Source organism: Phlebotomus papatasi, unplaced genomic scaffold (genome assembly GCF_024763615.1).
Source record: "Phlebotomus papatasi isolate M1 unplaced genomic scaffold, Ppap_2.1 HiC_scaffold_146, whole genome shotgun sequence".
NCBI classification, from domain to species: Eukaryota; Metazoa; Arthropoda; class Insecta; order Diptera; family Psychodidae; genus Phlebotomus; species Phlebotomus papatasi.
Window position 1 is genome coordinate 1 of NW_026604392.1, and position 15,950 is coordinate 15,950.

Genomic DNA, 15,950 nt, shown 5'->3' on the forward strand with positions numbered 1-15,950 from the left:
ATCTCAGATATATTTGTAATGTAAAAGACACTTTTCCCTAAAACAAAAAACAAAGAAACACCCGAACCTCCTTCTTCTAAGGGGAAAGGAATGTAGTGATCCAAATCTTATGGATCACTCTGTAAAATTATTTGGTGGAATTTAAGATGATCTGTAATGATCCATATTCTATGGATCACTCTGCGAAGATAATTTATGGGATTTGACGAAGATCAAGACCAAAGACAAATTAAAAATAGTTCGATGGAGAAATTCTCACTTGGAGAATGACAAAAAAAATGAGGAGCCATCGCGCAGAGATAATTTACGATCATAATTTATGAGATGTCCACATCTCGTGGGTGCAGGTGCAGTACAAAAAATAGAGCCAAAAATAGCACACAACCAATAGTAAAATAAAAAAGGGAATAACGCAAACAGCAGTAAGAAAAATAGGGTTCAATGATTGGAGAATAGTGTCTTCTATAGCTGAGATTCTGGTATAAAAGGGCTGCCGAAATTAGTATAATTGTTCAGTTGCCAGTGACTTCTCTTGAGATCACTGGTTGTAATTCAAGAAGTGAAATAAATACTTTTGGTGCCAACACCCTTTGTTATTCACTATCCGCTGGACCGATCCGACTGGAGGATTTCCTGAGGTGGACGTGTACTTGGAGAAAAATTTTCAATTTTCAAAAAAACCACGGCACTACAACAGCAAACGTAAATGTTGACACTCCGACTGCTGATTGTAGAATAATTAAAATTTTGAAATTCGATTGCATTATATACTGCCCAAGAAGTGCATCAGTTGAAAAATTATCCCACGGGAAATTGAAATATGATTTTTCAGTATAAGAAAATGCAAAACTGTGAAATAATTTCCTGGAAAAAAACACCACACCCGATAAAAATGAAATTGGACACTTTTCCTCTTTGTCTGCACTAGGACATGTTTCGAACATGTCTGGATGACGCTATCAAAATGCATTTTCGCGAACGCAACTTTTCTCGGAAAAAATTCCATTCCACCTGAAATATGATCCTTTGAACACGTGCAATAAAAAATCTCATAGAAAATGCAAAATTGTGAAATAAGTTCCTGGAAAAGCATCATTTTGCAAAAAATGAAATTGGACACTTTTCCCTGCACGGACTAAGTTTATCGCGAAGACACTGCTGAATTTTTCGCGATCGCAAACTTTTCTTGGAAAAAATTCCATTCCCACCTGAAATATGATTCTTTGCACACGTGCAATAAAAGTGTCATAGAAAATGCAAAATTGCGCAATAATTTCTTGGAAAAGCATCATTTTGCGGAGAATGAAATTGGACACTTTCCCTCTTCATGGGCTAAGCATTGAAGACACCACTGAATTTTCGCGATCGCGACTTTTTTCTTGGAATAAGAAATTTTAATCCCACGTGCAATTGAAATTGGAGATTTTGTCTGGACAAAGTTTGTCCATTCTATGGGAAAATGCATTTTCGCGATAGATGAATGAGAGTATAAAAACCCATCGCGGAATGCAATTCTGTCACAGTCGCTGCAAATTTGGTGATTACACTATCTCGTGCTCTACAAGTGAAGAAGTTAAGTTTTGGTGAAAAAAAAATGAGTGGAAGCAATTTCTAAATACCGATGGAGATTCTTGCCGAGGAGGAGAAATTCGTGAAGTTTCTTCAGAGAGTTAAATCATTCAACAAACGTTTTAACTCTACGCAACTTGAATTGAGCTTTGAGCTGAGATGTCCTGTTAGGAACACCTGCAGGGATTGGCTAAACAAAGCTTTCAACGAAGTTATTGGAGCAATTCAGCAGGAGGGTGGTCAGGGTGATAGAATCATCCTGGAGATATTTCTTGAGAACTCGATCAACAAGCCCATATATTTGGGTCTCCGTCGTTTGGGTACTTTAACAGTGGATGCTGTATTTTCGGCTTTCGAAAAAGTACAACAAAGCACAGCAGCCTTCAATGCAGCCGATGTCCTGGGTGTTAGAGCTTATATACTTCATCAAATGGAAGGTAAGCAATTCTGAATCATGTTGAATATTTTTTGCTCTATTTGCTCGTATCAACACACAATAATATAACGATAAACAATAAATTTGTTTCTAATAAATTCCGCATGACGAGGAAAACGGCATAATCCTGGGAGGACGAACCTGTCAGAGATGAGAAAGTACAAGCAGAAAAGCATCATAGATATTTCTGGGACATCTAATTGCTTACCAACCTCAATTTTTGTTGGTAAGTGTCTATTAATAAATAATCAGGAGGAATGTAAAAGGAAATTACACAGTATTAGACGCTACCCTATCGCCCTCAAAAAAGAAGTACAAAAATTAATTAAAAGTGTTGGTGGGCCTGTTAGTGAAGAGGGTTCATACGGGCTCGATTTTGTGAATAGATTTGATAAAAAATTCGGAAATCAATTTAGAATCAATATTTATGACGATCCGGGGAATTTTGAAAGTATAGTGTACAAATCGCGGAGGGCCAAGGAAAATCAAAACAATATAATAAATTTATTTTATGATAAAGTAGAGAAGCATTACTTCTGTATTAAATCAGTAAAAGGTTTTTTTTTAAATTTCAATCAACAATGTGAATACTGCGATACTTTATATAAAACTAGTCACATTTGTCCAGAAACGTGCAAATACTGCACAAATACCCCACCGTGTGCTTCTGTAAGGGATATGATCCCATGTATCTCTTGCAATCGTTCATTCAGGGGTACTAATTGCCTTCAACAGCATATTAACAATGGGGTATGTAATCGTATAAAAATGTGCGATCAATGCTTTATCATGTTTGATCCCTCCACCCCTCACGACTGCGATTCACGTACATGTGATATATGTTATAAGACTTGCACACTTCCCCATTATTGTTATATGCAGAGGTATAAGAAAAAAGCTTCCAAAGAATATACTCTGATTTTCTACGATTTTGAGTCAGAGTTTGTAGATATAGGGAACGGATTTTCAAAACATGTTCCAAATCTCTGTATATCATACACAGTGTGTCACTTGTGTAGTAATTCTTTAGATTCTAATTGCCCTAATTGCAGCCCCGTGGAACATGTTTTTGAGAGCGACAGCAACAGGTCAGCGGTAGCAAAATTTGTAGATTATGTTCTTACCTTTAGACCTATGCCCACTGTTGCTATCGCTCACAATGCCAAAAGCTACGATGGACAGTTCATACTCGAAGAGTTGTGTCAGAGAGAAGAGAAGATAGAACCTGTTCTACAAGGTTGCAAAATATTGTTTGCTAAAGTCAAGGGAGTCACATTTCTAGACTCTCTTTCCTTTATTCCCTTCCCTCTGTCACAATTCTCAAAGAGTTTTGGATTGCCTGATTGTGATAAGGGTTATTATCCCTACAAATTCAACATCACGGAAAACCGCTCTTACATTGGGCCTTATCCTTCAATTGAAATGTACCCAATTGAATCCATGTCCTCCCAGCAATATGCCGAATTTTTAGAATGGTATGAGCAAGTCAAAGAACTCCCCTTTGACAACCGTAAAGAACTCATCCGTTACTGCCGTCAAGATGTTAAAATCTTGATGATGGAATGCCTCAACTTTATGCATTCCTTTATCGAAACCACATCCCTAAATCCCTTCCTGCAGGCTATCACCATAGCTGACGCTGTGATGAAGGCCTACAGGAAGAAATACCTTACTCCCAACACCATCGCTATTACTCCTAAAAGTAATTACAATTCCAATTTCCTTCAAATGCAGAGCAAAATTTCTTTGAAATGGCTCGTGTATATGAAGGAAACTTCCAATCCTAATATAAAGTATGAGGTCAAACTGCGCGGCTCTCGATATATTGCTGATGGATATGATGAGGCCACTAACACTGTGTATAGTTTTTAGGGTTGCTTCTTCCATGGACATACATGCTTTTTAAATAGAGGGCATGCATTTTCGAAGAAACCCAATGATAACATGCAGAGTCGTTATGAGGCTACTTTGAAACGATTGGATCACATTCGTCAATTGGGGTATAATCTTATTTCAATTTGGGAGTGTGAATTCCGTCGGATGTTAGAATCGGACCCTGTGCTTGCGGAGAGACTGAACAATCACCCTGAAGTTGTAGATTCAGGATTTGATTTACGATCAGCGGTTGACGGGGGGCGAACCGAGGTTTTTCGCACATATTACAAATGTCGCCCCGGGGATAAAATTTATTACTATGACTTCACGTCACTCTACCCGTGGGCGAACAAATATTCGAAGTATTTTATCGGGCACCCAAAAATTATCAAAGACATCCCAAGTCAGGCGGATGTATTGAAGCATGACGGTGTGGTGAAATGCACTATTCTACCACCAAAAGGTCTTTACATCCCCTGTCTTCCCTTTAGGTGCAATAACCGACTCTTCTTTCCTCTCTGTCGAAAATGTGCGGAAGATCTTAATACTGATCAGTGTCTCCATTCAGATGATGAAAGATCCCTCACCGGAATATGGTCCATTGATGAAGTCCGTCTCGCTGTTGATCATGGATACGTGATCACAAAATGCTTTGAAGTTTGGGCATATAAAACTTCTCAATACAATCGCGAGACGGGTGAACGTGGACTTTTTGCCGATTACGTCGACAACTTTCTCAAAATTAAGCAGGAAGCTAGTGGATGGCCCTCGGGAGTTGAGTCCGATTCTGATAAAGATAATTATATCCGCGAATTCCTTGAAAATGAGGGAATACAGCTTGATAAAGAAAATATTCGCGTTAACAAAGGTATGCGTTCACTTGCAAAAATAATGTTGAACAGTTTGTGGGGCAGATTCATAATGCAGGAGAATTTCACGAAAACTACAATTTGCAATTCTCCTGAGGAATTGAATGAACTTCTTTCATCAGAAGCTATTGAAATTGTACAATTCCTTTCTGCAAGTGACAACCAATTTTTGTTTCATGGAAGCACATTCATGATTCAGAGCCTCCATCGAAATACGTAAATATGGGTGTTGGAATCTGCACCACAACCAATGCAAGGATCAAGTTGTATTCCATCTTATCAAAGATAGGACATAATATTTTATATTGTGATACGGATTCAGTCATCTACATAGTCCCTTCAGGGGAAGAGAATCCTCTTTCCACTGGTAAATTTTTGGGAGAGTTAACTGATGAATTGGATGATTTCGGTGAGGGAGCCTTCATCGAAGAATTTGTAAGCACAGGGCCAAAAGCCTATGGCTTGAAAATCTACTCCCCTTCTACAAACTCTTATTCTTACAATGTAGTGTGCAAGGGGATATCACAAAACCGTACATAAATTTTGAAAGTTTAAAATCCTTGGTCCTCTGCGACGTTAAAGAAATTAAAGTAACTTACCCTAGCAAAATTCAACGTCAGAAACATTTTAAAATCATATCTGAACCCTCTTCAAAAACAGCCCAATTTACTTTAATAAAGCGTCGTTGCATTGAAAATAATGATACACTACCATTTGGATTTTAGTTTTAGATTTGGAATAAGATTTTTTTTTTAATTTTTGTAAATATATTATACCGATTGAATAATATTTTTAGTATATAAGTAGTATAGGTTATATACTTTAAAATTTTGTTTAATAAATGATTTTATATTGAAAATAAATATCTTTCAATTTCCACTGTATTACAACGTTGATGTTTTCCACTTTGAGAAGTTGAAGAAGTGAAGAAAAGACAGCTACTGTTTGTGAATATTTTTTCTTTATTTTTAAAATCATAAAATTACATTTTTTCTTCACTTAATTTTGTGGATGAATAAATTTTATCGATATAAAAACTTATTTCGGTAAATAACCTGAAGTAATTTATCGGTGAGCGATCTTCTACAGGAGGTGTAAATGAAGTAGCTTCAAGTTTATTAACTCCTGCTATTTTACAAGTTTGTATATAATTCTCAAAATATTGTTTAATATAATTCTGAATGGAATGATTATAAATCAAAGTGACATTTATGAAATATTTTAAATTCATGAGACAGTCAAATTCTTTTTCGTTTAAGAGAATTGTATTTCCATTTTGAGACAGCATTATTGGTTTCATATTTTCTACCTGAATGAAATTAATTTCCAAATTTTCAAATCTTGAATTAATATATCCGCCGTGCATGAGGTCTGTTTCTCCATTCTTTAGGAGTTCTCTAATATTCGCCTCGCTGGAACACAGCATATTCCACGACTTTTGGGTAAAATAAATACTGTCAGATCCAAGCCAGTAGTTTGTTGCAGAAATTTTCACAATCGGCGTAAATTCATGGATCCAGAATCCAACAGTGACAAAAGTAGTATTCAAGTCGTTTAGAAAGTACGTGTATCCATTTAGAATTGTCATCTCAGTCAGTACTTTAGGTTCTTTTTCCATAAATGGTCCAATGTCCATGGAAGCTGGCTCTATAGTTGAATTCTGATTTGAAGTTCCTTTTTTTACATTTCCACATTTTTTATTTGGAGATTGTTTCGGTGGAATCTTTTTTTCATTTTGCTTTTTAGCAACTTTTTTATTCTTTTTCTTCTCCACAATTTCTACCCATCTTGGATTGTGTATTACCCATTACTTCACTCTTCGAATTCTAGTGACAAACTGACAAAAGTCCTTATTTTATTTCATTGATATACGTTTTTAAAGAGTTTTCGTATTTTCCGATCATTTGCATATGTATTTGTGCCAAATATTCGGAGAAATTCGGCCATAGAATTTCCTTTAGATCGAAAATACGCATACATACAACAATATTGTCCACACACTGATGAAAATTCAGCCTGAAGCTGTTTTTTATTATAAATAACTATTCTGTGATGAACATGTTGTTTAATAAATCTAGTCAAATATTTATTTCTTAGAAAACGACCATATGAATCAAAAATTTCAATTGCATTATTATCTGAAGGAAGATAAATTGCAATCCAATGTTTACCGGGATGATGAAAAGGGGCCGTGTTGACGATTATTATAGAAGGAAATTTCACATGTTTGGGAAGCCTGTCTATAGGGTAAACTCCACTAAAAAAGTTTCTTGTGTGAGTATTACCAAGCAATTTCTCCCTAATTTGGAGAGTATTCATGGTTAAATAACTTATTTCATTATCAATATCGCCTATTTATACTTATTGTGAAATTCACCAAATAAGATTTTCAAAATATTGTGAAATTCCACTCATCAGTCAAATTGCATCGCACACCGTAGACTTTTTTCTGTGTTGCTTCATTCATCTGGTGGAATCAAATTCTTGCGCTCAGCGATAGCCACACACTTGCCCATAGCGAGCGCGCGGAAAGGTCTCATATTGCATTGCATTTTTCCACACTTGGACAGTGCAGAAGAAAAAGATTATGAAGAATATCACCTAAAATTTCATTCACTGCATAGGAAAGACTTCTGACAAATCTTCTATCATGACACGACTGGAATAATGGATAAGGCGTTGGACTCGTAACCGAGAGGTCCCGTGATCAATCCCCATGGACGGCAGATCTTTTCACACACAAATGTATAGGGAGAAAAAAATTACATGTGAAAGAGTCCACCAAAGTAATTTCCGTTAATTCAAATATTCAAAATGACCATCAAAAAGCGAAAAATATCAAAAAGTTCAAAGCTCAAAAAAAGCTCAAGATGAGCGTCTAACCGTGGTATCACACTAGAGAATTTCACATGAAAATTTTCATATGATTCACATCAATTGTTGCTGATATATGCCCTATTGTGCAATTTTCTTCAAGAACTTTTAGAAATCGATTCATTTAGTGATAAAAAAGTAGACTCGAGTCATTGAAAATTGGTTTAAATAGATTAAAATAGCATAAATACGATTGATAACTAATGAGCAAATAATGAGCAAAATTTGCTCATTACATTTGCATCTGGTACTACTTTATTGCAGTCATTTGGGTAGTTTCTGCACCACAACTCTCCCACCAGTTTATTAGTGATGAAATTGAAGTAGTGCAAATTTATCGTAAACGAGATGGAGAAGAAAGGGCAAAAGGCATTGAAAAAGATCGGTGAAGAGGATAAGTAAGAAAAAAGCTAAACAAAAATGTGTTCGATCTACATTTTATATTCGTTCATAAACTTCTAGGATTTCGTGGACAAATGAGAGCCTAGCGAAATTGATTGAGGCTGTACATCAAGAATCCGTCAATTGGGACTACAAATGTCGAGAATACAAAAATAGAGGCAGCCGATCTGATGGTTTTCAATCCGTTTGCGACAAATTGAGTCACAAATCGCCTTCTTTTGTAGATAGGGCCCTACGATTTGAAGATGCTCTTCAAATTCCTCCGAAGTCATACGGAGAAAATCATTGTCTCCAAAAAAATCTCCACTTGCGATGTTGTCATAAAGATTTTCAACGAAACCACGTGAAGGTCGCGTTAAAAGCCAATCTCTCGCCAACACCCTCCTTCTTTTCGCTTGGCGGGTCCTTTTGCACGACACAAAAGCAGTGTACAGGAGGATAACTTCCTCTTCGTCACTAAAATCACACATTTTCACTCAAACGTCTGAAATATGCTTCAAAACCAAAATCACTCATCTGACAACCCACATGAAATCGCAACAGAGCAATTCTAGCAATGTGTTCTGGCTAAATCAGCGATTTCGAGTGGTTCTAGAAGTTTTAATGAGCAACTTTTCAATGTGAAATTTTCTGGTGTGATAACACCGTAAAGCTTACAACTTAAAAGTCTAATAGGATCACTGAAACGGTTCATACATTCAAAGAAAGAGTATCGTGCTCCACAGCCAATCAAATCGCTTCCCTCAACAGTATCGTGCTCCACAGCCAATGAAATCGCTTCCCTCAACAGTATCGTGCTCCACAGCCAATGAAATCGCTTCCCTCAGCAGTATCGTGCTCCACAGCCAATGAAATCGCTTCCCACTCGATAGTATCGTGCTCCACAGACAAGCCACGCCCACAAATCAGTATCGTGCTCCATATTCAGTTAAAATAATTAACCAAAACGCAATAGTAGCAGGAAAGGGCGGGGGGGAGAGGAGGGCAGGGAGAGCAGGGCGGGGAGAAGAGGGGCGGGGACCGGGGAATCGGGCTTGCAGGTAGCCCACCCCACCAGAGTTATCGATGTGGCGTCACAAAACAGTCTCGTGCTCCATGGAAAGCCACGCCCACAAAACAGTACTCTGCTGTCCCCTTACTACTCACACCTATTGTGATACTCCGATTTTCTAAAAGTGCTCCGATCGAGCTGAAATTCACAGGGTATACGTTTTCAACATACCTGATGCCAAAAATGATAGTCCGCCATTTTCGGGTCCGGCCGGCCGTCCGGCAGTCCGTAGTACGCAATAACTCCGGTTTGGAAAGAGATATCTTCATAAATTTCTTTTTTAAATATATCTACTTGCGCGTACGATAATTTCTAAAAGATTAGTTTTTTGAAAAACCGGTTCTAAACCGGTTTAAAACCGGTTTTTATAGGTTTTCTAGAAACTGGCTTATGCAATTTGAACCATATTATGTTCATGTTGTAGCGCTACTTGAGTAGACCAATTTAAAAAAAAAATTGGAGATTGCTCCATGATTTCTCGAGATATTTCAAGTTAAAGATTGCAATTTTAAGAAATTTTGCTCAAACCGTCAGGTGGGAAAAGAAGCGGGAGAAGCGGCGTCACACATGGCATTGCGCCATTTCTCTCTCTCTCTCACCCTCTATACGTATACATATATCTATATATATACAGTGCTGTCTCGCTATATGCACAGTTTGGGTACTTTTTTTTGACAGTTCTCTCTCTGAATATGCACAAATTTTTGAAAATCCCAACGGTTTTTCTCCTTCTTTTAATAAATTATTATTTTTTTTTATTGTTTTAGAATTTCCCGTGTTATTTTAACTATAATATGAGACAGAAAAAATAAAATTAAGACAATGAAAAACGAGAAAAATTAGTTACCAAGAAAATAATTTTCTTTATTACTTTGTCAAAATGTAAACAAATTGATTTTGAATGCAACCGACACAAAAGCTGTGCATATAGAGAGTGTGCATATAGAGAGACAGAACTGTATATATATATATATATATATAAACATAGTATATATGTTTATATATACCCGCGGATTTTCGCGGTTCGCGAAATATTTCGCGAATTTTCGCGGGGGCGCGAAAATTTTCGCGTATTTTCGCGGGTCGCGATTTTTTCGCGGAATTTCGTGGGTCGCGAAATTTTTCGCGGATTTTCACGGGTCGTGAAATTTCTCGAGGGTCGCGAAATTTTTCACGGATATTCGCGGGCCGCGAAATTTCTCGCGGATTTTCGCGGGTCGCGAAATTTTTCGCGGATTTTCGCGGGCCGCTAAATTTTTCGCGGATTTGCACGGATCGCGAAATTTTTCGCGGATTTTTGCGGGTCGTGAAATTTTTCGCGGATTTTCACGGGTCGCGAATTTTTTCGCGGATTTTCGCGGGTCGTGAAATTTTTCGAGGGTCGCGAAATTTTTCGCGGGTCGCGATTTTTGTCGCGTATATTCGCGGGCCGCGAAATTTCTCGCGGATTTTCGCGGGCCTCGAAATTTTTCGCCGATTTTCGTGGGTGGCAAAATTTCTAAAAATAAATGAAAATATAATGTGATGTCAAGTTTGAAGCCTCTATAACTCATAATTTCCGAGATAATCGACTTTAAAGATTTTCAGACATTTTTATGCATTTCTTGTCCAATTTTGCTCATTTTCCAATGAAATTTTGCACATATCAAGCCTAAAGAAAGCTATAAACGGATGTAAAGTTTGAGGGCTCTATCTCTCATAGTTTCCGAGATAATCGACTTTAAAGATTTTCAGACATTTTTTTGCATTTCTCATACAATTTTTTCTCATTTTCAAATGAAATTTTGTACGTCTCAAGCCTAAAGAAGGCTCTAAACGGATGTAAAGTTTGAGCGCTCTATCTCTCATAGTTTCCGAGATAATCGACTTTAAAGATTTTCAGACATTTTTTTGCATTTCTCATACAACTTTGCTCATTTTCAAATGAAATTTTGCACATCTCAAGCCTGTAGGAGGCTCTAAACCAGACCTGAGCTAAAAGAAAAGCCGAAGCTAATTTGGTGGTGCCTGTTAGAATTCTTCGAAATGCCGCGAAAATTCACGTAGAGAAAATGACAGGTTTTTCAATGTGAAAATTGTTTAATTCCTTAGAGTTAAGTCATTTTTACAAGAAAATCCTTTTAATAATTTATTTGAATACAGTTATTTTGGGTTAATTGTGAATAAATTGTCGAAATTACAACAAAAACATTGGGATAAAATTTTGAGCTGGAAGACTCATATGTCTCAAAATTCAGGATAGGTTTGAGAAAGATCCTTTAGTACAACATTATTTCGGTTAATAAGGAATGCAAAAGTACATATTAGAAGAAGGTACACGACCTGCTAAGAAGCATAAAATAGAAAAGAAAATGTATTGTGGAGTTTTAGAGATTTTTTGCAACCGCAGCGCCTCCAGATGTTTGTCAAGTGAGTTATTTGTGTCTCTATCTCTCTCTCGAGTTGAATTGCGCTCGATTTAAGAACTTTCCATTTGAAGTGATGTTTGCATTTAATTTCTTTGTATTTCTGCAAGATTCAAGTAAAAGGATGTGTCGTGAACAAAACTATCCGTCTTCCGACAAAAATATGAAGAAGACAATTTCTTTCTATATGAGTTTTTATTTCTGTTATGTCTTTTTGGCGCAAAAATATTTATCATGGCACCGTGAATGAGCGGGATTAGTGTTACCAGTATGGCTATCTGTAATTTCCATTAGAACTATCAACACAAAATTTCCGATATTACACGACATTTAACGACCACAGGTCTGCTCTAAACGGATGTAAAGTTTGAGGCCTCTATCTCTCAAAGTTTCCGAGATAACCGACTTTAAAGATTTTCAGGTGCTTTTATGGATTTCTCATCCAATTTGCCTTATCAATAACGATAATAAGTTACATACAGTTTAAGAATTATTAAACGAAATTTGCATTATTTATGTATAAATATCGTTCGAGTTTGCCACAATCCGAATTTGCAATGAAGGAATCGCACCTTTATAAGCTGATCTAGGCTTATCACTGGCTTCCTAATGTATAGACAGCTTTAGAGAAAGATCTAATCGTGGTTATGGTTTTAGAAACTCCAATAGAGGTAACATTTACTATGTTACCTCGGGAAACGGGGATTTGCCCCCAATTGCGGGGCATGGGCCCACTCTAACCCAACAGAACGGACACCATACACAAGCTCAAATTTCAAACAACCGAATGTACCACCAAGTAATTCCGAATTATCAAAAATATTTGCAATAAATGTTGCCCATGGAACTTTCATTAAAATTAATTTCAACAATGTCCCTACTGTTATTTTAGTAGATTCGGGAGCTGACATATCTTTATGTAAATCCTCTCTAGTTACAAATTTACAAGTAGATTATTCAATTTGTTTTATTTCCGGCGTAGCTGAAAATCGATATAAATCTTTAGGAAAAATTCAATCAAACTTAAATTTCGGCTACAGAATTTCTCTAACACATGATTTTTAAGTAGTGGACGACAATTTTCCTTTGGCTATAGGCGTTGTTTTAGGAAGAGACTTTTTGTCGAAATTTAATTGCATTCTCGACTATAACAATTGGAAGTTTCTTATCAATATCCAAGGAACAAATATTTCTTTACCTCTATTCGATTATGTCAATGATGATGAATTCATAATTCCGTCGAGATGTGAAGTTGTGAGACGGATTAAGTAAAACCCATAGAAGATTCAACAATTTTATCACAGGAAATTCAAGAAGGAGTTCTCTGTGCTAATTCTCTAATAAATCAAAACGCTTACTTGAGAATAATAAACACCACGGATAATGATGTTAGAATAAAAAATTTTCAACCCAAAATTGATCGTTTGTCAGACTATAATGTTATTGAATTTCAAAATTCACTAACTAATTCGAACCCTACAAATTTTTGTACTCAAAATCCTCAAAACAGAATTTCAAAATTATTAAAAGAGATAAATTTTGAAAACGTCCCTGAATTTGCCAAAGATTCTTTAATAAATATTGTGAAAGAATTTAATGATATTTTCCACCTTGAATCAGATCAACTGTCACGTAATAATTTCTACAAACAAAATATCGCATTGGCAAATCCTACACCAGTTTATATCAAAAACTATAGAACCCCTCAATCTTTAATCCCAGAATTAAATAAACAAGTTCAAAAACTATTAGATGACAAGCTAATTGAACCTTCAGTTTCACTGTATAATTCGCCTTTATTATTAGTGTCCAAAAAGAGTACTGATAATTCTAAAAAATGGCGACTTGTTCTTGACTATCGCTCAGTTAATAAGAACATTATCGGTGACAAATTCCCGCTCCCACGCATTGACGAAATTCTTGATGGTTTAGGGAGAGCAAAATTTTTTACAACCCTCGATCTAGCAAATTCTTTTCATCTAATTGAAATTAATGAATCTTCTCGTCCCATAACAGCATTTTCTGCAAATGGAGGACTGTAAACGCAAGTAAAGACTTGGAGTTCTTGGTCGGTTGAACTGATTTATTGCCAAAAATCGATCACCTTTTATACATAAATTTTGCTTACACTAACAATTTGATTATTGAGGGGAAATTGGAAATATTGGGAAAATTGTGGGGAAATCTTAGATATTGCCGGAATTTATACTATTTACATTCATATAAACTAGCCGTTAATTAATATCACAATATATATTTTGATCTTATGCCTTATGCTTTATTTCTTGATCTTGCAATATAAAACTTATTACTACTGAATTTTATTATACTCTTAATACATATGATATTATATAGTATTACATTCGTAGTATAACATCTTAATAATTCTAATATCTGTTCATCTACTGAACATCTTGAGGGGGTCGGGAGGAGTTGATAGACTCAGGATAATTATTTATATTTTCATCGTACAACTGAATTGTAGGAATCGCTCTCGATACTCTGACCTGTGCAATTGGTTTTGGCTGTGGCTCATTAATCTTATTTTCTACATTTTGGTTTTGAGATTCTGAGTGATTACGTTTTATTAACTTTTGCCAAACGTGTCTCGTTTTCCATATGATTGTGATAATCGCGAGAATGAGCAAGGTAGTAGTAATCGAGAAAGCAGGATGTTTAGTTAATTTAAGCAATGTAAGACCAGTTGTTGTTGGTACTGGAACTACTTTTGCAAAGATTGGAACAGTTGTATCAATTGGATCCGGAGTTATAATTTGTACCGGAGTCAACGATTGTTTGTCCATCCTCAAGCTTATGTTCGAGGGTCTACTATAGGCTTCTATAATACGAATAATTGGTTGAATTTTTGTTCGAAGTGTTGCTTGTGCTGTTTGTAAGCTACAACCATCTTTGATATGAATTATTCCTGTCTCCTTTAGTATCACCTCCTGACGTCGTCCCATACATATAAGTGACGCGGTAGTCGTTTCGTGTGTTGCATAAAGCCACGAGTTTCCTTGTGCTAAAGATTTAAACAGCACATGTTTGATTTGGACTTGATTGCTTTTGCATGTAGAAATTGGTTGCTTACTGAAGATTTTTTGGATAATACAATCTTTTTGCCTTTCTAGATTGTTAATTGATCTTGGTTCACATATGTGAATTTTGTCAGTAAGCTTGCATGTTTCCTCTTTTTTGTCCAAAATGAAATAGAATTGGCTATTATAGTCAAAGGCTATAGTAGTCCAATTAAGCTCAGGGAATAAAAATGTTCCATTGCTTAACTTGTGTGGAATGGGAGTTACATGAAGAATGTTATATCTTCTTGCGTCTAATACATCTATAAATCCATAAAGAATTATTTCTTTGCCGATCTTATCATAAAATGCCTTGTTCCCTGTTGTGTCAATGATTGTTAAATCTGGACTTAACTTATCTAATGCCTTTTCTGTCACATTTCGTATCTCATCAATTGAAAATATGTCTTCAAGTGATGCCCTTTTGTGCATCGTATTTATTGCCTTGTTATAGAGAGCATTTAGATCTTTGTAATATGATTCGATCATCATATATGATGTTAGAAATCGAATCTCCATTTCTCTGCGGTGTGTTTCAGAGAATCACTCCTTGATTGAAGATAAACTTTTTGACAGATCATTTATACTTTTCTCAGCTCTTTCCAACTTGCTTTCAACAATGGAATTTGATTGACTTATACTTTCGTTGAGCATGATTGTGTGTTGATTCAGAGTGTGTAATAATTCCTTTTGATTGAATAATATAGCATTTGGATCTGTAGCATCGTCACTAGAGCCAAATATCATTGACCATAGTCCTGTAAAGACATTTCTCTTCTGTCTTTTCACTCTAGTAAGCTCCTTTATTTTTCCCTGAATCGACTTCTTCATATGCTCCAGGTGATGCACTAAACCTTCGCATATGTCATGCTCTGTAGTATTGTACATCTCATTGCAGCTATCTCGTAGCGTAACATACATATTTTCGATGTTGTCTTCATCATTTTGAAGCCCTTCTGATGGGAAAATAGCCTCCACCCGAAGATTTCCTCTCTTTATGAATGCTACACCCAGGTTTTCTGTATATAAACCTGCTGCTGGACGAGTAATGGTGTAGTTTTGTCCATAAAATTGTTGCGTGTCAATGTCATGATTCGTAGTATTTGCAGCAAATACTGTCGTAATTAGGAAAATTATATTCAGGACAACTTGAATTATTGCTGATAATCCGAGTTTCTTTGCCCTGGCTCTAGTTGTTGGTCCTCTACTGGACTGAGGCTGTTCTGTTTCAGTGACGCTTACGTCTTTAACTTCAGTTTTTTCGGTCTTGGATAATTCTTCCTCATTATCTAGCGGCAGTTTTGCTAATTTCACCACAGGTCTTTGACGTTCAATGTTTTGTTGATTTCTAAGTGTGACCACTCTAACGTTTCCGTCCGTTCCTGGATGAAG